We start from the raw sequence: 22,137 nt of genomic DNA, 5'->3' as shown, positions 1-22,137 counted from the left end.
AAATAATGCGTATTACTAAGCCAGATATAGATGTATATTTTTCTGGAAAGCAATATTATTTTTTGTAAAACATGTTTTTCTCTCTTTTACGTCCATTTTTATTTATGATGCATAACCACTTGATGGTGCTATACGACAGCCTATACGATGGTGTCCTCCTCACATTTTCTCTGTTGTCCTCAGCTTGAGCGATGCAAAGCACAGTAATCTGATGTGTTTTACATTAGAAGATCATCCCATTTTTATTCCAACATCATTTCATTTTTTTATCTTTACATTTTTTAATTCTTTAAATTATTTCAAATAACAATGAAAATGTGACACTTTCCCCTTTCAGAGCGTAATAACAAAAAGGAAAGAAAACGTTCACCAAAAGCTGTGATAGTCGATTTTTCTAAGCAGTTGGGAAACACAAACGCATGAATATAAAACAATTTATATTGAAATGACACCAAGATCCTGCAGGTGGCAGTCTGTCAACAGTGAACCTTCCCAGGCATAATCACCCCACACCTTCAGCCTCTGCTAGCAGCTCCTCCGGATGCTACTGTCTCTGCAGGTAGATGCATGACGGTGCAAATGAGCTTTTTCTGCCGCCGCACTGAAACACAAAACTCCTTTTAAGTGTTGAATATATAAATGTTTAAAAAAAAAAGATTAATGGCTGCATAAAAAAGTCCCAACCCTCTCTTTTTGTCACTCTCAAAGTGAGTTTTTTTTTTCAGTTTCTCCTCTTATATCCCTTACGTTCCATCTCTCGCTCTTTTTACCAAGCCGAATGCCGTCACCACCCACCACACGCACGAAAAACGCCGCCCAGCACACACGCATGCACGCACGCACGCACACGGCGTCGCCATCTGTCTGTGCAGCGGCCCGTGTCTCTTGCACTGGGAGCAGTTGGGGAAAAAGAGACTGAAAGTGTCTCTTGGCGCTGAAGTGCAGAATCCCACTTCCCCTTTTCTTTCTCCTGCTGTGCTGTTGTCTATCAAACGGTCTCACAACATTGCACTTTCGGCTGATGGGCTCCCTCTACTATTGCGACACCTTATACACTTTACAGTTGAGAAATCCCATTTCAGCTTTGTTTATTAACTACAGTGTCATTTCCCTCCAAATGTTGGAGCTCGGCGGGAGGAAAAATAAACAAGCTTGAATGGCTAATTTATTAAAAGACTCAACAACAGATGGCAGAATTACAGCCTCCGTTTCTGCACCAGCAGAAATGTTTAATACAAGAAAACACAGCCCAAATTGGATATTATCTGTAGATATGATGTGCAATAGAGTTTGGGGGGGGTGGGCGGAGTGCTTTTCTCTGCGGGGGATCTTCTCGCGTGGCTGGTGCATGTTATAAATGTCATCGGGATCCTTTCTTTAATACTGTTAGCTATCAATTTTATGTTTCAATCAGAAATGTTATTTATACACACGCAGGCACACACACATATTAAAAAAAATTATATAAATAAAGTCCATGACAAGGTAAGCTATTGTCCCTTTTCCAACTCCTTCCTTTAAACGGCAACCAAAGATACCTTCTGACTACCGTTTTCAGATGATGTGATAAGAAAAGGCAGCCAACAAGAAGCCGCCTGCAACTACAGTAAAACACAAATACGTGAGTGTATTTAAAACAAAATTGATTTATGTCGCAACCAGCAAAAAGTAGTCAAATGGGGCTAGTGTAAGTTAATTGGACAATGGAAAACAAGGGTCAAGTTGTGCCACAAGGTAGAGAAAATGTGTGCATCAGACAAAACCGTATTCTTTTTATTTGTTTATTAATTTTAGAAATCAAAGTTACATACTGTAATCAAAACATTAGGCTGCCTCTTTGACTTAAAGACACTCATAAAACATTAACCTTTAGTTTGAAAGCTCCCCCGATGTAAAGCTGACTTTAAATTTTGTATTATGAGGTCATAATGAGTTTTCTCCTAAATTAAGCCACATATTTTGTTAAGTGTAATTGATACGAATGCATTATCCCTTTTACCCAAAAAAAGAAAAGTTTCTTAAGGACCCACTCCAATCATCTTTTGACTTATTTTCAAAACGTTCCCAGTGGTCTTTTAATGATGAAAACGCTGTTTTTAGGCAAAAACCTGTCATTTCTGTAGAGCAGTAGTAGTTCTTCAGAAAGTTGTGGGTGGGATCGTTGCTCGTTGCAACCCCGCCCCTCTTCCCCACCCCAATACTGAAAGCCCTCTATTTACACGCTGGCCTACTAGCTTATAGCCCCTCACAACCCCAACCTAACATTACTGGTGCAACAAAAATGGCGAGCAATTTTGGAGCCATCCAGCTGTCGAGTTTTGAGCCACACGTCAGCTATGATGAGGAAAACAAAGACGTAGGTGCATCCACCCTGTGCATTTTCTACATTACTAGTTTTTCCCGCTGCTTCTGTCTTTCTGCTTCTGATTCACAATCATTTGAATACAGAAATACTTTAAAATGGAATTTTGAGCTTAATTTTTGATATTTGTCCTCCATCATTAAAAACACAGTTTTCATCGGAGGGGGTCTTTAAAGTTGCTATAGCAGCTACTTCTATGAGTAGGTACAATCTTGTAAAAGTCAAAATACATCTACAGACAATGTTTCCTGGATACTACTGCATGTGGGGGACCTGGGAATTTCTATCCTTAATGTAGGTCTGCTATCATCATAAAATGCAAGGGGGAAAAAAAACAAAAACAGAGCGAACAGCCTCGTGTTTTCCCCCTTGGCACGGCTCCGATGCCATGTCCAGACTTGTAAATCAGGCCCATTGAGGTAGCATAATGCCGATGATTACGACAGCCAGTCGCAAGGGTGTGATAGAGGGATGCTGAGTTATGGGGCGCGGGGAGGATGCCCAGAATTAAAGCATCTCACAAATGGACAAACACTAACACCAAAATGCTAACCCTTTGGGAGGAGTAATTCTGCAGAGTGGAGGGGTGTTGTAGCCCAAATAACCCAAGCAGCTCCGAATGCACTTTTTTTTTTTTTCATTCAAACAATTCCCAAACAAAGGAAAGTCAGAGCGTCATCTAATCCATGTTGCATTTTTGGCTCTGGAACACCATCAGTTTCCCAAATGACTTAAGGCTTAGTGTCGATGATAAAAAAAAAAAAAAAAGAAGAAGCTGTTTGCATTTTGCCTTTGTCATCCCACACCCCTTTTTTGCGGAAGAACAATCCTTCATTCCCATTGATTGTCAGCCATGATAATATAATCAGGCATAAAGGCTCACAAGGCTGGCCGGTCCGATAGATCAGAGCTGCTGACAGCAGAGCTATGCACAGGTCATAAACCCTCACCTTCCCTGTATGACCTCACATCAATTTGGCTCTTTCCTATATGAATGCAAATAACATTGCATTTTGGGTGACATGTTTATGGTTATCTCTGTATCTCCCCTGGTCCGGCCGGCTGTGTCCAAATATGCTGACATGAGGCGGCTAATGCCGTTTTAAAAAAAAAAAAATCCCTAACCCTAGTGGTTACCAATGGTCAGTTTTCTGCTACAGTCTCCTGCAGTAGCTCCACAGAAACCGAGGCATCCTCTTGCACGTGCTCACACACACACACACACACACACACACACACACACACACACACACACACACACACACACACAGTGCATACCTACATGTCCTCCACCCTAGTCACTTGTGTATGCATTGGACTGATAAGTGCCGCAGTTCATTTTCCCCATGGCGAAGCACAGTAAAAAACTGGGGAGTAATAATTGCTTGGAGGGGGCTGTGCGTGTGGGTTGGGGGAGCGGGGGGCGGGGTACCAGGATGGCTAAATATGCTTGATTGCCTCCTAAGCTTCAGTGTTGTGTAATGAAATATGGCTGATGCAGACAGGAGCGCGTGTGCACAAAGATTTTCTTGTCACTCTTTGATTCATTTCTGATTTTTTTTTTTTTTTACTCTCAAAATTTTATAAAGTTGTAGAAACATTCCTTCATTTTCTAAACCAGTTTTTGTTCCTTTCGGAGTCACCGGCTGCTGGAGCCTATCCCGGCCACTCGTGGGCGTAGGCAGGGGACATCCTGGACAGGTCGCCAGTCCATCGCAATCGCACACAACCACACACACTATGGACCATTTAGAGTGACCAATTAAACTATGAAGCATGTTTTTGGATGATGGGAGGGAGCCGAAGTTCCCGGAAAAAAACAACGCATACACAGAGAGAACATGCAAACCCCATTGATGTTCCTTTTCAGGTCCCCCAGCCGGGGACTTGAACCAGGGACTTCTTGCTGTGAGGCATGAGTGCTAACCACTGCGCTTGTGTATAAACATTTATGTTTTATTTCTTGGGTACAATGAGCAAGCCAAGAAGCTAGCTTAAATATGTATTTTATGTATTTTTTATTGTCTCTTTTACAATATAATGTTCTGATTCATTAGCATGAATAGCATAGAAGGACCTCGGATAACTGAGAACTCAAAACACCCAAGTGGTGAGATCAAGGCCTTGGAGCTACAATTATCCATATATACATGATAGAATGTGATTTACTGTTTAAATTGAAATGAAAAAAAAAAAGAACTTTAATTAAATTTGACAGGTCATGAATAAATTTACAAGAATAAAGTCATGAAATTATGAGACAAACTTTTGGTTTTAAAAGAATAAAGGAGTCAAATTATAAGGTAAAAAAATTGTACACTCACGAGAATAAAGTCATGAAATATTAAGAAAAAAAGTAAAGTTGTGGTTTTAGAAGAATGAAGGAGTAAAATTATAAAGGAAAAAGTCGTACACTTTCGAGAATAAAGTTGCAAAATTAGGATAAGAAAGTCCTAAATTTATGTAAAAAAAATGATAAAACTATCAGAAAAAGTTGTTGTTTTTCAATGAAAAAGCCATGTTTTTTCGGAAAATGACGCTGGTTGTGTAAGGCTTCATCCACATTACTTGCCGACTAAAACCGTAAATGCAGCCAAAAATGGTGATACCATAAGACTTCATATGAATCAATGTGCCAATAATGAGTTTGGACCTGTGTAATTATATTGCTGATGGCGTAAACGGTGCGCCCACCGGACATCCATGCCTTATGGGTCAAGAACCTTCTTCTGAAGAGGTCCAGTGTCCTGCAAATTCTCTTCAATGTCCTTATACTTGCAATCCAACAATGTTTTCTCACTGAAAGACAGTATTTCCCTATTTGTGAAACCAATGCTGAAATAGGGGCATTGGTTATTTCACCAGTAAGTCTCTCATACTGAAACATGATATGGGCTCTTTTTTTGTAGTTGTTTACATTTTCTTAGCAGAGAGACTTTTGCGTCATAAATACATTTAATCTATTAAATTCTCAATTTATGATGCATGGAACAATTCATTTATTCATGTATTTTTCTTCCTTTCATGAAAATTGTTGAATGCCAAATATGTTGGGATGATTTTTGTACAATTGAACATTTTCACAATTGAAAGGAGCAGAATTCAAGAGTACAATTCTAATAGTTGTCTGCCACCTTTAAAACATTGCATCATGTTTATATTTCTCACACCATCACCTGTGCTCAGATTTTACCACATACAATTCAAATAAACCCGTATTTTAGTAAATACATTCCCTTCCTTTAGCACTTACATTCCAAACGTTCCATTCAACAGTCAAGTTAGTACAATTTGTTTTGTTTCATACATTCCTACTATAACCTTATCATTGTAAAATATTGACTTTTACTTTAAATTTTAAGAGTTTGTTCTCGTAAAATGACAACATTGTAATAACAACATTTTATTGGCATTTAATCCAAAAGACTATGCTTTCAAAAAACTGTGCCTGTGAAGAAAAACTTACTTAACTGTACCTAAAAATACAATCGTTTAGTTTGACTACTGTCTTTTCACACTCGGAAAGACAAAATGTATGTATGAAAAGAAAACAGCCATAAAGGCATCGCAATTTTTAAAAGTCAAAATTCTGGAATTAAATAATGGTTTTCATAATTAAATCTGCATTCTGATGTTGCTGTCAGTTTTTTTGTTCTTCTTTTTTTGTCAGTCACCAAATAGTTGGACTTCTATTTTGACAAATAGCCTATAAATAAAATCACTAAATGTGATGAAGTCATAAGTTTAAAAGTAATTTTAAGACTTGTATGGTTTTTTTTTTAATTAGTTTGGTCACATTTTCTTTATACTCAGAATCAGAATATAAAAACAGCCTATTGGCTGTTATAACATTTAAAAGGTTGAAAGTCAAAATTCTTATATGAAATAAATACTTTTAGATTTTAAACTGCATTCTTATGTCACTGTCAGTTTTTTTTATGGCAAAATTTTCAAAACTCAAGTCAAGAAATGAAAAAGTTGGGATTTTATTTGTATAAAAATCCTGAAAGAAAAATCATAATTATGAGATTTAATAATAAAAAAATAAGTTCCCATTTTCAAGATAAACTGCCACATTTATTATAGGTGAAAATGACTTGGAGTCAAAAATTTAAAAATATTTTTGAGATGTATGTCTTTATCCTAAATGACAGAAACCTTTGGATCGCTCATCTCTATTTGGTCTGTGTTTCCTGCAGTTCTCTTTCCTGAGATGTCAACCACCAGATGAGACCTGCAGCAGGTAGGAAAACACGAAAAAGGCCGCTCTGACCTCTCTGCTTTTGCATCCAGTTGACATTTTCCAAAGTCATTAAGTTTTGCTCATGCGCCGTCATTTTCTTAAATTTGTCACCCGGGTGTGCCATACGATGTGGGGGGGGTTGGCGTGTCTGTCTTTGCTTGAAGAGGAACTGCTCGTCTGGAGTGCTGAGGCAGCACGGCGTATATGTCAAGTGATATCCAATCAAGCATAAGCTGAATCTTGACTTCAGTGCCATCCCTCCCATCTTCTGACCTGCAGCTGTGCAATGGTAGTGGAGGTGGGGGTGGGGGTGGGTGGGGGGGACAGACTATATCTGGCAACCTAAACCTTTTTAGAGTAAAAGTAAGGGAGACTGGCACTGATGGGAGCAGACAGGGCCTGTGCAAAGCGGTGCTGCACTGCGTCCGGGCCTCCGAAGCCTGATTGATAGAGTGTGATGAGACTGTCACCGAGCAAGAGGGGAGCAGCAGCAGCGGCAGATAGGCGAGATGCAGGGAGGGGAATGGGTTGACCAGGGGAAAGAGATAGAGAGAAATAAATTTGAGAACATGTGAAGGATGAAGTGGGGGAAAGAAGTGGCTGGATGGAATGTGTTTCGGACATATGAGGGATGGATGGGGCGGCGGACGCTTGAGAGGCACAGTGTGGAGAGGGGGGGGGGCACTCAGATACTGAAAGGCTGAAGGCGACGCTTATGCCAGTCCTATCTGGCATGGGCAGATTAAATTAATATGAGGGTGAGTATTTTTAGAAAGACAAGCAAAAAAAAAAAAAAAAAGGCAAACTAGGCGTATGGAAAATAGACGACTTTGTTAAGGTGGAGCAACTGGATAAAATAAAGTTAAAAGGATTGTGCTATGCATCCATGCAGGGAGCTTTAAGCACTTTTTAAGCCATTTTTAGGCAAATCATTTATTCATTTCGACATGGGTCACCTTTGTGTTAATGTTCCTCAGAGCTTCGTTTAGACGTGCCTTTGAAAGTAATGGAAGTCATGGTCTGTGAGATTGAACATTACAATGCCCTTATTGTGAAAAGTTCTTCCAGTGATTAAAACAGGTGATTGAAACTCAATCTGATTCTTTTTCTTCTATGCTGGACCACGGAAAGCCCACTACATCAAAGAATTGACCGTAAATTCAGATTTTTTTGGGAGTTAATTTTAATGAAGATGCAATATCATTTTTTTTTCAATATTGACAGTTCCGATTATGATACGTTGATTGTTTTGCTCACAACAAAAGCAACATAACTGTATTATAAATAATGAATTATCAAATAATTTAGCTTTTTTTTCCAATACATTAGTATGCATTTAAAACAATGAACAACAATAGATGAGTTATTCTCAACATAAAGCTTTAAAAATTAGCTAAACTTTTCCCGCCAAAAGTGCTTCGGGAAGCAGCCATTTTGAATTGAGCATGAAAAGCCCTTCCACTGCCCCTAGTGGAGTGATGATGAACTACAGGGCAGTAAACATGGACCGATTTATGAATGTGTTTTTAATTAAGGTTTTGACTGTGCTAATGAGATAGGAGGACTCAGAAATTCCTGTATCAAATATGATACAGAAGGTCATATACGGTTGAGCCTATCTAGACGTCCTTTTTTCATGCCTTTTGTTTTTTAAGTTTGTGAAAAACTTTTTATTAGCGCACTTTCTTTTACCAATGCAATACACATTGTGTGCCTTTTCTTGCCTCATCACTGTATAACAATAAGGATTCAATTATCCTTAAACATTAAGAGAAAATATTAAACGAAAGTTAAAGAATCCTCGTTTAAAGCTTACTTCAACAATTTGACAGCAAAATGGAAAATGGTTCCTTCTATGTAACTCAAAAGACCTTTCTTTTCAATAATAATGTGGTCTATAACTCGCTGCCTAAGGTAAAAGACAGATTGACAGATCATTGTTTACTGAAAAAAAATTTTTTGTAGAAGACCTCATTTTCCATGAATAATGAACTTGTCCCTATATAAAAGAAAATGAAAATAGTTTATGGCATCTTTAACCCCGCTATACTTCTTTCAGTTTAAAATATAGTTTTGAAGCTAAGTGAGCTATGTTGCTCCTACTGCTTTACAGTAGTCTTTCACTAAATCGCGGCTCACCTTTCGCAGACTCACTATTTCGTTGATTTTTTTTTTTTTTTTCACAGCACATTTTGTTTTGCGTCTTGATTGGCTGTTTACTTTGTCAATCTCCTCCGGGCCATGTCTCCTGTAAAGAATGTAATTAGCTTATCAAATTTACAGAAATCTTCGATTGGGATAACTTTTTTTTTTATTTTCCACATATTTTTTCATATATAAATAAATGAGATATGAGAGAAAAATCCAATTTATTCAAGCTGATCAAACTACATTCAATCCCAACATGAATTTTTGAATAAAAAATATATCAGAACAGGGTTTGGGACTAAATCTTTTTTTATTATTAAAAATAGCACAATTTTAATAATTAAAATTAAAACAGGTGATGATTTTTCCAGGACATCATCATCATCAGGACATTTCATCATCAGGACATTTTTGTCTTAAAATAAAGCTAAAAATAACAAATACACATTACGTTTTCTGTTTGACTTCAGTGAATGTTTGGTACACATTAAAATGGAGAAAAGCTTGTAACAAATGAAAAGACAAAAAAGTGGTAACCAGGCACGCATAAATGGTCTTTTTTATTAGTGTTCAGGACCTGCGTTGGAGCTGATATTCGATCATGTTGGCTGTGGCTGGAATACAGGCTTTTTAGGAGTTAAAGCCTTGTTTCAGGAATTCCACAGCCAGTGATTTCAGACTCAATAAAGAAACCATGTTTTACTTTTATCCTTGCCTGAGGACAGAAAGCTGACTCAAAAGAATACCAAAGTTATTATTAGCGCCTCACATGTGCGGCGAAAAAGCCGTGGGTGAGCGCATGTCAGCGTGTAAACGACGGAGCAATGGGCTGACAAGCAGCAGCGGCAGTAAGTGCATGCGGGAGCGGCGTGAGGGGCTCTTATCTGCCACCTGCCAAGCCCTGAGCGGGGGCCCCCGACTCTTGTCCCCCACTCCCTCCTTCCGAGCAAGCTTTTCCAGCAGTCTGGTGTAGACGAGGCGGCCGGGTGAAATAAGCAATTCCCATTCAGGGACCGAAATGTCGCAGAGATTTGCCCCATGAAATGCTTGTTCACTTTTGCAGATCAATGCACTCTTTCTTTCCTGCACTGCCACCGCGTGATAGCCACCGAAAAAAAAGAAGAAGAGAAAAAAAGGCGTGTTGATGAGAGTATGTACCGGTGATGTGTGTCTATGTGGAGGTGGCGGTGCGTTTGCTGGGCATTAAATGATATTTGCCACGGCCGCACTGAGTGAGTGCTTTTGGAGGGAAGTCTGAGGTGCTTTGCATAAACTCAAAAGACATGCAATATTGCTGTTCCCCTTTGGAAGAAAAAGTTCAGTACCCAGACTCGCCGGATATGAGAATCTCCTCCTGGAAGTTTAGCCAATATGAATGATATTAGTGACAATCACACTAAAAAGCTTAGCAGTGCTAAAATGAATTATATACTCCCTCTAGTGATGAGACTCATATGCCTTATAACATATTAGGGGGAAATGAGTTCAAAAGCGTGAGATAAAATCCGTTTAATGTTGGTTAATTTTCTTCTAGATATCCACACAAAGTCTGTCAACATCTGTTTTTTTGTAATTCTGTTCATTTTCTTGTTTTTACTTGGATAGCTAATCCAATTCCAGATTGCTGTAAGCACGTGTGTGAATAAATTATTCACAGCCACAGACGGGCAGGAGATGAGTGACATGATTAGCTGGGATAATCAGTTAAAGTGACATGAAGGGTCACTTTTGTCTTAATCGTCCCCACACTTCATTCAGACAGGCCCCCGTTGAAGCACCGCAGAGAGCGCCGGCGAGTGCGCCATAGCAGCCAGATTGGACGGTAAGTCAAGTGAGGCACATTACAGACTCGACGTTTCCTCGCAAGATTTCATATTACTATAACATTTGATATTAACAAGTGAAGTTCCCAGTGGTTGAATAAAACATGGAGGCAGTGAATTGAAGCAGCTAAAAATATAACTTTTTTACACATTTAAGCTTATTGAAAGTTAGGTATTATACTCCTGAGGGCTTAATGTGTTACAGTAACTGTGTCTTTTTTTATTTTATTAACTTTCACCAGGAGACATTTCCATGAACGTACGACTGTTTTTTTTTTTTTTACATTTTAACATAAAAAGTAATATGAGGATTCAAATTTAGCAACATCTTTTGATTTCAGACGTCCACATTTGTAATCTTAATATATTATAAGTGACAAAATGTTGTTAACCATAATTAGTTAGCAGTTTATTCATACCAAGCTTTTTTGGGGCTTTGGAGGCGGCTGTGGTGCAGGGGGTAGAGTGGTCAACCTTTCATCGGTTCTTGCCTTGCCTGCCCATGGGTCACTGAACCCTACATTTCTCCTGATGGCTACAGGTTAGTACCTTGCATGCCAAGACTTATTATTTTTTAGACTATTGGGATATTTCAATCATCATCAGGACCAAGACTTGTTTTCAAAACTAATTCTTGAACGAGTTTTATCTGTTGAACAAAATGAAAGCAATTTTATCACCTCACAGTACACTGGCAACAGTAAGCCTTGAGCCTGATTAACTCTGGTCGGTCTGCAGTACGTCTTCGTTGCATTGTGTCTGCGTTGCACAATAAATCGAACGCTCATTAATCAGTCAAAATGTTTACATTGCTTCCATCATGTCTACATCTAACATCTGTCCGTCTGCAACGCCACGGAAGCCTTTTGCTTTTATTTCCAGTCCATTGACGTGTCGATTTTGCAGCAAGAAGCTGGTCCAACTGGAAAGAGGTTGACCTGGACAAGTTTTTGGTTTGTCTGGGCCGATGAAGGGTCGTAGAGAGGAGTAGCCGCATCTTGAGCTCATGTGTGCCTTGCTCATATGGTCATCCTAAGAGGCGTTATAAAAGCTGGATCATACGATTTTCGTGCATCTGATAAAAGTATGTGTAAGGATTGTCTAATTTCCTCATTTCTAAGGAACAAGCACGTATCACTTGAACAACACCAAACCCTTGCTCAGGATTTGGTGAGGTGAAAAAAATCTAAAAACCCATACGACATTCCATTCACGTACTTCACCTCTATTTACTCATGCACGTTATACAAGTGTTAGCGACAATCTGTCACCCGTTTAAAAAAATGTGCATGAACATTCTTGCTCTACGGGGGGTGACTGAGCACTCTACGACCTTGATACTTTATGCAACCAATGTCCTATTAGCTTTAATAAAAACCATAAAACACTATAGATTACATAACAAATATTTACCACATAACAATGGTAAATATTGGCTTGAATTACTAAAGAACACGCACTCACATTGTACAGTTATTTTTGTACTTGTACACAAAACACACCTTAATGAAAAAGGGTGTTTGAAGCCCCCGTTACATTGTTACAGATTTAAAATACCACAAAGGCCTATTGAGTGTATAGATTGTGCGACCACATTTAAAATTTAGGCTAAATTTCTATCGGGTTTTTAAAGTTTTTAAGGTTTTTTTTTCCTCCTCTCAGTCTCTTAACAGCAATGAAGCCTCTCTTGAAAATAGTCAGACTCTTGTAGAAACGAAAGCAATAAGAACACTTGATTATATGGTAGAGAGTAAGGACAAGGAGACAGAGGGGCATAGGATAAAAAGAAAAAGAAAGTGCAGCCTCTCAGCTTTCATCGAGCTCAACATCTTGATGTTAGAAAGTCCCATTTGTGTGCAGTCTTGGCTGAAGCAGGCGCAGAAAGGTTGAATCCTGGTCATCAGCTGTCAAAGCAGTAATGAACAGTGTTTAGTAGTAATGCCATGCGCTCGGGCATTTTGGGGTGTGAAATGTCAAAGTGTCTATTTTCCCCAAGCGAGTCAGAAGCTCCACTGTCAGGCCTTCGGCTGAAATCGGCGGAGGGGAAATAAAAAGAAAAAAGAAGAGAGGCGAGACAGAAACATGGAACTTTCTCCGTTTCACCCATTACAGTCAGGGACTGAAAGAGTGGTCGAATGTCAAGACTAGAAGAAAATAGATGCTTGTAAAGGCCAGAAGAAGTGGGTTTCAAATGGATTCCATTTTGTGGACACGTAATGATAGCTATTAAACAAAACTGAGGGGGGGAGGAAGAAAAAAAAGCAGGAGAGGCTGGAGGAGACTCGGGAAGACAGTCGGGGAGGTGCAAAGAGAGACACACCTGCTGTTGCATCACCTGCTGTAATAAGAGTGTTGACATTCAAACAGAAACTGCATACAATAGAATCTATAGCTGAGCCAGCACCTGCTAATCTTATCCAAAGAACACGTAGGGAACTATTATCCACCGTCAGGACTTTTCACGGCACGCACTGACAATCAGTCGGCCATTTGGCAACCTGCATGGGCTGATGCATTAGAATAGACTGTTAGAGCATGCAAACAAGCACAAATTACACATTAGATGAGCTAATTTACCTCTTAACCCATATTCATTTGACATTAGGTAGGAATCAATAGGAATTAAAATGTCTGTTTTACTGAGTGTAGTCACCTCGCAGTACTGGTTCGTTATTTCCAACCTTCTTGTACATTTTTTCATAAAATTGGCCTTGATTTTTAGTTTTTCTTTCTTTTTTTCCTCACTTGATTGCTTTTTCATTATCACTTGGGTTTCCACTCTCCTCCGTCATGGTACCTTGAAAACACTGAGAAAACATCATTCAAAAAAAGACTGGATTATTGGTTGGCAAATTCCTTCTTGAATCTCCCTCATGCACCTCACATGCCCCCGAAGGGCCAATCAATCACCGCCTTATCCTGTGAAAGCAGCAGGCCTTGTATCCTTGCAGACCAATGTTGATTAAGATTTTTTTTAACCCTGGGAAGCTCACTACATAAAAAAAAAATTGACAGAAAGTTCCTTTATTGGTGGGGGGAGGGGGGGGGGTAAATCCACAAAAGGTATTGCGATATCATTTATAGAGACAAAGATATTATAAATTATGATGAAAAGCGTTATTTAGTTAATTATTGCCTAAAAAAAAGTTGGTTCATATGGAAAAATATTGACATTTGTTTTTCTTATTTACCCACTGTCTCAAATTTGATCCACAAATCTTTAACTGTGTTATGAAGCATTAATTATCAAACATATTTCACCCTTTCAATACAGGAAATAGTCATTTAAAAAAAAGGAAAAGATGGCTTTTTATTATAAAAAAGGTTTGAAAGTTAGCAAACGCTTTTTTTCTGTATAAGTGTTTTTCAGATTACATGGAAGCAATATTGAAATAAGCAGGAAAGCCGTTCTATTGCCCCTAGTGGATGGATGATGAACTACAGGGCAGAAAACATGGACCTAATGGGTTTGGAAAGTTTGGATCATGTTAACGAGATAGAGATTTCACAAATGCGTTTTATTACCCACACCATAAATACGATATAAATTATTTTATACCGTGGTCTGGGTGAATACGCAATTCTGATTGGCTGCTGGGTGTGCATTAAAACCAGATAACCGCACGGTGAAAAAAGAAGTTCCGGTCACCTAGCTTAAATGTTTCGTATCCCTGCACCGGCTTTTTTTAAAACAACCTTTTGCTTCATCATTTGGACAAAAACAAGCGGTAAGAGGTGAACTTTCTCTCTGAAATGATGCTTTATTTAACCCAGTGTTTTTCAACCTTTTTTGAGCCACGGCACACTTTAACCCTGACAAAAATCCCGCGGCACACCAGCATCCAAAAAAAAAAAAAAAGCAGAAATTCATGGTCTGTATTGATCGACAGCCCCCCCCCCGCGCGCGCAATCTCACGTGGATTTTTGTGATAATTGTGGCAGAAAAAGCAGGAAGTTGCGGCTGTTTTTTTCTAAAAGATGAACCACCAGCTAAAGACGAGCTCTAGCTGGTATTTTTGTTAGAACTGAGCGACTTTATCAGCAGAATTAAGAACAAGGAAGTGAAGACTTTAACCACTTCTGATTGGTCAAACTGATGACATGTGATTAAGCCTTCAAGAATGATTGGCGGAGACAGTTAGGGGTAAGGGGCGGGACTTTTCCTTACACAGTTATAGCTGCAGCTAAATCGCGGTACTGTGATTCTTATCAAAATGTCTTTAATAGAATTAAATAAACACAAAGAAAAAGTAATTTTAAGATCTTTTATATTCCTAACTACTCAGTGTTTTATCAGGGCCTGTTTGGATGAACAAAGAGCTGAATTCCTGGAAATGGAAAATATTTTTAGATCAGTTAATGAGGGCAATTTCTCCACGGCGCACTTGACCATCTCCCACGGCACACTAGTGTGCCGCGGCACACTGGTTGAAAAACACTGATTTAACCCATTGGAAAGATCAGCATATATATATCGCCGAATCTTGACTGCAGCGCTGGTGCGGCGCGACGCGGACTACGCGTCACGTAACCTTTTGTGAAAAAAGCGATCCAAATCGGGAAAAAAAACAAGAATTAAGGACTAAAAACTGGTTATTATGTATTGCTTTTGTAAGTGACCATTGTATAAGCGGGTTAATGGCCTTCGAAGTGTGCGTTATTACTTTTTAACGCACTTCGCGGAAGCAACCGTCCTTCGCTTTGCATCAGACGGTCCAGGCTTCCACGGTGTGCGTTAAAAAGTCTAGTGTTAGTGGGTGTTTATCAGTGCTTCCCATCCCATCATTTCTTTAAGAATCTGAACAAATCCATATTTATTGACTGGTCTGTGTGAAAAAAAAAATCAATCAATGAATAAATGATTTTACTGGATTTTGTTTTGATTCAGACGTCTCAATTCATCAACATGATGTTTAAAAATCAAACATGTAGTAGTCTTATAAATCCACCCCACCAATGACCCTGTTTTTTCAAGATAATTATTTTATATTTTGCAATATTTTATGATTATCAGTTTATCTAAAAACATAAATGAAAAAAAAAAAAAAAACTATTGAGGCACACAAAGACCATAATATTCAAATTGAATACATCTGTTTGTGAGATACAGTCACTAAGGAAAGGATCAAAGCATGTCTGGACCTAATTGGAAAGAGCTACCACCAATCAAAAGATCAAACTGCGTCACTGGGTGAATTGCATCAGCGCAGCCGATCATCTGTACAGCGTCACATCAAGCCTGTCTGTGATGGATAGAAGCTGAGACGGGAGATGAAACCTGTTTGAACACGAGGCAGCTGGATGTTCTTTGCCAGAGCAAAGGAAACAGCGGCTCTCAGATTCGTCATGTACCCAGGCCAGACAGCAGCAGGCCTCCTGCGCAGATCTTTTTTAACATTGTTAATAAACCTCTGAGGATTGTCATGTATCACATTTCAAATCGTCTGTCAAATGGGCCTGCTGTAATTTCTGGAAATGGATATATATTTTTGAAAATCAAAGATGTTGGATACATGTTAAGTATTTGATCTTCAGAATGTGCAGTGGGGCAGGAAGTTTAGCCATTGGATAAAAGCTGCAATATTCTCCAGTTTATTTTCTTTATTTATATCATCCTCTATTATTTTTTCTTCTGAGTTGGAGTGATGCGCAAAATAGACCTCGAATCTTTTGAGGGAGGAGCTTATTGCACAATCATTTACTGATAAATATAGTTTTTGCCCAAGAGCATTTGACCAAAACACAAAAAAAGCTCTGATTAAAACCGGTGAGTTGAAACAGCCAAACGTATAAACTTTAAGTAAATAAAAAAAGTACCAGATCTAACAACTGCAAACTATCACAAATAGTTAAAGATGTAAAAAATGTTTTTGCTCCATACAAGATGGGGTAAGAAGAAGAAAAAAAAAAAAAGACAACCTGGTTGTGGATCCTGTCTCTGGCTCGACTCGCTCCCCCGACTGTCCCCCCAACTCCATCTGGATGAAGCTCGACTTTAAATATGTAGTTGTAGAGTTGGATAAGTTAATTCTTCTCTATGAGTTCTGGTACACCCCCTGTCCGTCCTGGGGGAGGATCCCTCCTTCATGTGTACACCCCTGAGGTTTCTTTGTTTTTTCCGGAATCCGTTTTTTTTATTAGGAGTTTTTCCTTACCGAGAAGGAGAGTCTAAGGGCAAGGATGTCCAGTTTAGTTTAGTCAGTTTATTAATTCATTTTAGTATTTTCCTATTGAATTCTATGTATTCATGATCCTTTTGATTTTATGTTTCACTTTTTCAATTACCTATCTGAAGCCCATTGAGACGACTGTTGTGAATTTGGGCTATACAAATAAAATTGAATTGAATTGAATTGTTGATTTTCCAACATTTATGACGGTGCCTTGCTCTGCCCACTACGACACAGGAGCAGCTGGGCCAAGCCAAACAAGGGAGAGGCTGTAAAATGTAATTCTGAAAGGCCATAACGAAAACAGTATCAGGCATCCTGGAACTGTACTTCTTCATTCAGATGTTCTCATTTGTATCCACACCTGTGTCATTCACAGCCTTACGTCTTAACCTAATTTCATGGTCTATGGCTTTGGACGGATGGATGGCTCTGCTGCAACTTTTAAACTGGAAAAAAGGAAAGAGACAGATGTGTGTGTGTGTGTGTGTGTGACTGAGCATTTGAGTTACGTTGGTCTTCCACAATAACAGCTGAGAGAAGAGAAGAAGGAGGCATCAGATAAAAGAGAAAATAAGGGGAAAGGAGGTTATGGCGCTGCAATAGCATAGATGATTGAAGTCTTAGTAAATGTTAAATCTTTGACCATTTTATGCTAGCAAGTCAGTAATTCAAAATCTTCTTTGGGTGCTTTTATTCCAGATTTGGACAGAAGATTATTTTATATTCCATGTTTGGAGAAAAATTAATCCAAAACTAAAGATTGTTGAAAACCAACTTTCTGGGAATTGTAGACCTGGAAGAAAATCTTTGGTTAAGGTTATAAACTCTTAACGAAATGACAAATTACAAGCAGGAAAACAGAGATTCCGTACATTTAAATTGATGGACCTTAAAAAGTAACTGATAATCACACAGTGATGGGCATTTAACCGGGACCTTTTTTTTCCCTACTTTGCAATTTGCTCTATTAATTCAGCTTAAAATCTTTTTTTTATTTTTTTTTCTTAGAAATGTTTGATATCCACTTTTCACAAAAGGTCCACAATAAATCTGAAACTGTCCAAAAAAACTCAGTTCCTAGTACTAAATTTAGTCTTTTCTTTTTTTTATTGAAGAAATTGAGATGAAAAGGGTTTTATATTGTCTAACAAATATCAAAAGTGTAAATAAAATAAAAAATGTATAAATACAAACATACAACATAAAAACAATTTGAAAAAATGTATAAAAACGCAAGCAGAATCCATAAATCTTTCTACATTGCTCCACATTTATTGTTTATAAGCCAATATTTTATATTTATAATATTTTTTTGTATATATTTTATTTTTATTAGTTGTGATTATTATTATTATTATTATTATTATTATTATTATTGTTATTATTAGTAGTAGTAGTATTTAATATTTATTTATTTATTTATTATGAATCTCATTTTCGATAATAATTTCAATAATAATTGTAATTATAATTTTTAATAATTTAATATTCTTAATAATTTAATATGAATGTCATTTTTTATGTCCTTTTTTGATGTTATATAGATTATTTCTGAATGTCGTTTTTTGCTGCCTCAGATATATGAAATTTCCCCATTGTGGGATTAATAAAGTCATCATCTATCTAATATTCTTTTTGAACAATTATATACAATTTTGAATGGAAAGTGTATTAATGGAGGCGGTCTGTGTCCTTTTTACTTCGATGTATGGTAATTAGACGCTTTGATTGGCTCACAGACTGGTGAGTGCAGAGACCATTAAAGGGTTAAAGTGCCTTGCCAAAGAGTGCAACATTTGGGGAAAACAACTAAACCAACAATTCCTCAAATGACAAATGGCTGCACCAGTGAGCTGCTGTCAGTCCCTCTTTCCCAGGAGTTTTTCAGTGTAACTGTGTGTATCTCATCCCAATGTCATGTTTTCTATAGAAAGCTGTACAATTTTTTTTTTCCTTGGTAGTTTCTGCCAAACCAAGACTTGTTACCTGAAGAAATAGAAACTAACAAGGTCTCCCTTTTTTTTTTTCATATAGGATCGATACGATGCACATCTGAAGCTATAAACATACCGGGAACGGGACAACCACCAGTTAATGAAGTGCATTAGACAAGAAGGGAGACAATACAACTTCTTTTTCTTTTTCTACTGTTTGCTAGCGCACATCCGCCACTTAAGAGGAGGCTAAGTGCGAAATGTCAATACAAATCTCATAGATCTTGTTCCATTATGAAACACTTGGTGTGATGGAATTCCAGCTGGGCACAAACCGTATGAACGGTTGGCACTTCGAAAAAGGAACACCATCCATGTGTCACTACCAAATCCAAGTCCCTGAAAGGTCAATGACTGATCTGGTTTGACTTTCAACGCACACTCAGTGGTCACGCCTTTTGTACGTAGAAAATGTGCGTAGCGACGCATGAATGCAAGATTTTTCATGATGGAACCTCTAAAGGCGCATTCATGCAAACTCACGGAGACTTCATTGGAAGTGGTCGCTTGAATGTGAGATGTAAACATCCCTAAAGGCTCATAAAAAATCCCAAATAAAACAGATTAAATAGTTAATAAAATCTATTCTTTTAATTTTTGAGGAAAAGGCAAAGTTACTGTATTTCTTTTTTTTTAATTAGCGAAACAGGTCCGCATCCTCCTAAAATAAAACAATTTCAATTTTATGAACTACTCTCCAGTATTGTTGCTTACTTGGAGTAGCAGCACTGCTGCTACTAGAATGGAGTCCTATGGAAAGAATGTCAGTTTGCTGAGACAAACAACAGCATGAGCAGAGTTTCTTTAGGATTAGTAGTAATCTAGGCAATAAGTTTACTTCTTAAAGCTTTTAAGAACCTTTGCCTGCAGCACATTAATACAAATCTTTCTTTAGCTAAAGGTATGAATGCCAGACTTTTTTGAGCCTCCCTATTATGATTTTTTTTTTACCAGTTTTTTTTAAGACTTTATATCAATGGTAACATATTTAGTCATTAGAAAGGAGAGCATTTGTTATTCTCTTGGTTTGTAACATTACCTTAGCCTCAGTTTTAACACAAATTGTAATTTATATGCGGTTTTTGTTTGGTCTCGTGTCCAGTAAAAATCTTCAGGAGTTCACATTGAAGGGCCTTGATCACACGTGTATTTTGTATGCTCACGCATACAAAGCTGAGATTACAACACTTTCTTACAACACAAATGTCCTGAACTCTGAAATCACTAATGCAGTCTTCAGAAGAAATGACATTAAGCATTGACTGTATAAGAGAACTGGACTGAGTGAGTATGACGTCACCCACTGAAAATGGCTTACTTCTGGCTTGAACAAAATTGAGTCAATTCAGTCTGACTGACTGCCATGTTGGAGCCAAACGTCATTAGTGAGCAGTGATCGGCTTGAGTCAATCTGAGTCGTTGTTTCTATGACAACCACTCTCACCAATCAGGAGTGAGCTTGTTTGGAAGTCCACACCCCTACCACTTCAAAGTGACCTACAAAAATTCTGTCAGACATTTTGAACCTATAACGTGAGACCACATGCTTTTATTGAGACAAATGATGCAAGAATAGTTATTCTGACCAATAGAATGAGTAAATGCTGTTTATTTCTCTATAGAAGTCTCTGGGATTTTGGTTTCTTGGAGCCAGCAAGTACTTCCTGTTTGGAACACAAGGGGGGAGGGGTTCACTCAGTCCAGTTCTCATATACAGTCAATGACATTTACCTGCAAATGACCCAGACAGCTGACATTCAAATCTAAATTCTGACATTTGCCCACTACAAAGAGCTGCTTTACTCTTTAAAACCTAACATAAGAACATGTGTCCAAAGAAAAAAGTAAAGTAAAATGTTTTAAAACCTTTTTCTTCTGTTTCTCCACATAGCTAGAACAAATATTCATATTTTTTAAGTGCAGTAAAACACAAGTTATAGAACACTGCGATAATGTAGTAATAAATAATAATTTAGAGTTATTTTTAAAGTCCATGCATGTATGTTGTATCTATAAAGAACTTTGGTTGTTCAACTCTCTAGAGCCCTGATATATATTAAAATAGAATATTAACAATTAAACCAAAATAAATCAACTTATTTCATGTACATCGGCCTTGAAGGCAGTTCAGTAAATGTTCATGATTGTACAACTTAGCTGAAAATGCACTTAAAAGGTCAGATTGTGAATTGTTCAAATAACGGCTCAGACCCTTGAAGGCCTCACTGAGCATGATATCAAGTGCTAAATAGGAAGGCATCTGTAGTGGGAGGAGGGGTCAGTATTTTAATCATAAAATAAATAAAAAAACAGATATTTTAAGGTTTACACAACATTAATCCAAACAAACCTGTACACATCTGCTACAGTCGACTAATATCAATATCCAATATTAGTGTTTGAACAAAACAATGAAAGCATTTCACCCAATATATATTTTGCCATTTAGATAAATATACAGGTTACCTGGCCTCCATTAGGTCTTTAGGAAACATAACACAACTCTGAAGCATACACAATTCATTTAACTATAACAAACTATTGACACAAAGCCAATTATCTCTGTTTTAAATCAGCTAGCTTACTTTGATTGCATAAACACTTCACTACTGTACATTGTTGCCTATCAGCAAAAAGCCACTTTTCTCTTTTTATTCAGAATCGGCGAGAATTTCATTTTTTTGTCCGGAAGCGTTTGAGGAATCGTGCTTGTCAAAAGAATATCAACACTAGAGCTAAATCTATGGTATTAAAGGGTTAAAGACCCACTTTGATAATAAAAGGTGTCTTTGGTGTTTTTAACATGTTCTTGTGGCATTTCTTTTGTGATGGAGGACATTTAGAAAGACAATTAAGCGCACAAATTTGCCTTTATGTCTTTTTTCAAATCGTTGAGAATCAGGAGCGGCGAAAAAATGAGGTTTGAAAAAGATTGTATTTGTAAGCTGGCGGGAAAAGCACGGAGCCAGAGAGCTCTCAGCACTGGTCGGCTGAACAACAGTCCCGCCCACAACTCAGAGATTTATTTCTATTGAACTCCTGCCGCTCTGCAGAAAGTATGTCAATGACTAGTTTTGAATGTTTTTTTTCAAATTGAGGGTAAAAACGTAATCAAATCGTAATCAAAAGACCACTGAGAATGCTTTTAAAATAGATCAAAAGATGATTGGAGTGGAATCATTTTCAGAGCATTTCTTTAGTACAAATAACAACAAGAGTGGATTCACAAAAGTGACAGTTGGGGAAATAATAACACAAGTATTTTTTACTTTTGATTACTGGCATAAAAAATGACATAAATAATGCTTTTGACTAGAATATGTGTGGACAAAGTTTTTATACCATTACACTTTAACACCAGAGGTGTTGCTGGCAGCCCCTAAACAGCACGCCC

At 37.8% G+C, this 22,137-nt stretch overlaps 1 protein-coding gene across 12 annotated transcripts in view; it reads left to right on the top strand.

Annotated features, from left to right (window-relative positions):
- Positions 1-22,137, top strand: part of LOC101165843 (receptor-type tyrosine-protein phosphatase delta) — a 496,394-nt gene that overhangs the window by 208,689 nt on the left and 265,568 nt on the right. For all 12 annotated transcript variants that reach the window (XM_078936119.1, XM_078936115.1, XM_023966324.2 and 9 more), the window contains one exon: positions 6,562-6,605. The gene's annotated coding sequence lies outside the window, so the exon portion shown is untranslated. The remainder of the gene's footprint in view (positions 1-6,561; positions 6,606-22,137) is intronic.

The sequence above is a fragment of the Oryzias latipes genome, chromosome 18, assembly GCF_053564925.1.
Source record: "Oryzias latipes strain Hd-rR chromosome 18, Olatipes_Hd-rR_3.1".
NCBI lineage: Eukaryota > Metazoa > Chordata > Actinopteri > Beloniformes > Adrianichthyidae > Oryzias > Oryzias latipes.
The sequence above is the reverse complement of the archived record's forward strand: the minus strand, read 5'-3'. Positions and strand labels throughout refer to the sequence as shown.